Raw genomic sequence first — 2,626 nt, 5'->3', positions numbered from 1 at the left:
CTTGCTCAAGAGTCCATTATTACTTAAGCTGTGGAGTGCTGAGTGTTATGTGAGGTGTGTAGTAACAGACGGCATGCACTAAAGCCATGGTCCAGATTGAGAATTAATGGTAAAGAACCTAGTGTTCCAAATGGGATCTGTCATTAAACAAGCTTGTAGTTAATCTACCTCAACTCTACCTTCCTCAATTCCTTAGCATTCAAAGATCAACTGGTGTGCGAGTATTTGCAGCCTTCTGCGATGGAGGATTCCCACAATTCACTAGTCTGAGGATTCTTTTTCTGCATATTGATCAATAACTATCTATCTGACCGTTGTGAAACTCTGAACCTAGTTTCATGACATCAACCCTGTTGAATTGTTGTTTTTTCAGTGAGATCACTTCTCATTCTATTGAACACAGGTGATTACACTAAACTAGTGTTCCTGTCGTAAGACTATTCCCATTCTAAGAATCTGCCTAGTGAAGCTTTCTTGTGCTCCTTTTCGGGCAGATGTTTGCTACCCGAGCCAAGGAGACCAAAACTATAGCAAGTACTCCAATCATATTCTAACCAGGGACCTACAAAATTGCAGCAAGGCCTCTTTACTCACATTCCCAATAGGAGGCTAGCACATGATTTTTCAAATTGCTTGCTGTGTTTACTTGGTGATTCATGTACAAGGACATCTAGTTGTCACTAAATAAAAATGTTTTCCAAGCTTTGGCCACTGGAAGAAAGTCTATCAAAAAAAGACAACATTACCATGTATTTCATTTGTTTTCTTGCCCACTCGCATCCTCCTCATGGCCTACCCTCTCATCTTGCTTTATATTATAAACAAATAATTACATTTCTCTGTCCCTTTAACCTGTATCAGTGACAAATAGCTGAGCCCAAGCATTAATCCTTACTGGACATCACTTGTCACACCTAAAACTGACCTATTTGTTTTCTACAAGATAATCCTTAATCTGTGCTAACATCATTCACAGTCCTGTGAAGTCTTTGTTTTTTTAAACAGCCATTGTAGTCCAGTAAATAACTTTCAAAAATCCAAACATTGCATCCACTTGTTCCCCCTTTTATTACATTAACTAATGATTTCAACAAATTTCCTTCTGTAAGTCATGTGGAACCAGTCCACTTGTGCTGTGTTCTAAGTGACTGTTGACAATACCCCAGTAAAAGTCTAACATTTACCCTACCAACCTCCTAAGAGCCGTAAATGCACAGCACGGAAACAGACCCTTTGGTTCAACTCGTCCATGCCAACCAGATATCACGATGTAATCGAGTCCCAACTTCGCTGATAGATCCCTGCTATCTCTTTCCCTCTTTCACTGTTGCATTTGCTACCTTCCAATCTGCAGAAACCATTCTGAGATCTCGGATTCTGGAAGATGAAAACCCAGAGGTGGAAGTGCTGCATTACTCTGTTTGTTTTCCAAGGTCATCGAAACGACAGAGTAATAACAATTGTTCTTGTCCTGTTCCTTTCATTAACTTTTTCAGAAGCTACACGAGGCCTATGCCACCACAAGGTGGAGTACTGCATGTGAAAGTGCAAAACAAAGTTGCTTTTAAGCATGCATCCAGCAGCAAAAGTGCCATTTTTTTAAAAAAAGTAACTTCATGAAGACCAAAAAAAATGTAATGAAAAGACATTTCGGAGGAGCCCTTGACAGTAGCCTTCAAAAACCTTGGAAATTTTGTACAATCTATTTGTGTTTTAACTTTTCAGGTCATTTGCTCAGCTCTGATTTCTCTTGCAGGGCTGCCTGTATTGTTTTGCATAATTTTGTTTGGGTTCTGTTTTCTATTAACTTTGCAGCAAAAGATACTGTTTAATTGTGCAGAAATCAAGTGAATTACTACAATTTAAATCCATAACTTTTCAATTATCATAGCCTTAAACAGTTTTTGCTAATTTGAGTTTTGTGATTTGCATCTTTGAAGGTACAATAAACTTTTATATAGAAGACATAGGAGTGGAAGTAAGGCCATTCGGCCCATCAAGTCCACTCCACCATTCAATCATGGCTGATGGGCATTTCAACTCCACTTACCCGCATTCTCCCTGTACGTGATGTGGTATCACCGCTGCAACCCAGCGTTTGCAGATAGATCACTTTACTATTCAAAACAGCCAGACAATTTATCTCCTGTAGTTCGTACTACAATGAACAAAGCTTGGAAGCTTATTAACCATGCTTATGCAGTGGAGTTCCACTGCTTAGGACTGTTAGAGAGTTAGTCACTCATCACAATGAAGTTTGAGTCAGATGAGTCAACTGTCCTTAACTGGAAATTAAGGAACTCTTTCTCACCCCTGCTGTTTAAAAATATCCATTAGGAAGTTGCATTGCTCACGTGGTAGAAAGAGGTAAGTTGCCTAATTGCTACTGATCCATACTGTTTCAAACAAGGACAATAGCAAAGTACTAGAATTATGAAATGAAACTGCTCCAACTCAGCTAGTTTGGCAGCATCCGTGGATAGAGAAAGTTAATGTTTGAGTCTCTTCAGAACTGAAGGGGACTGGAAAAGTGATGTTTTTCATGCTGTTGACAAAGACTGAGGGGGAAGCAAGCAGAAAAGCAGCTTGATGGAGCCTAATACAAAAGTCAAAAGTTGGTAGTAAA

The sequence above is a fragment of the Hemiscyllium ocellatum genome, chromosome 10 (genome assembly GCF_020745735.1).
Source record: "Hemiscyllium ocellatum isolate sHemOce1 chromosome 10, sHemOce1.pat.X.cur, whole genome shotgun sequence".
NCBI lineage: Eukaryota > Metazoa > Chordata > Chondrichthyes > Orectolobiformes > Hemiscylliidae > Hemiscyllium > Hemiscyllium ocellatum.
Note: the sequence above shows the minus strand (reverse complement) of the source record.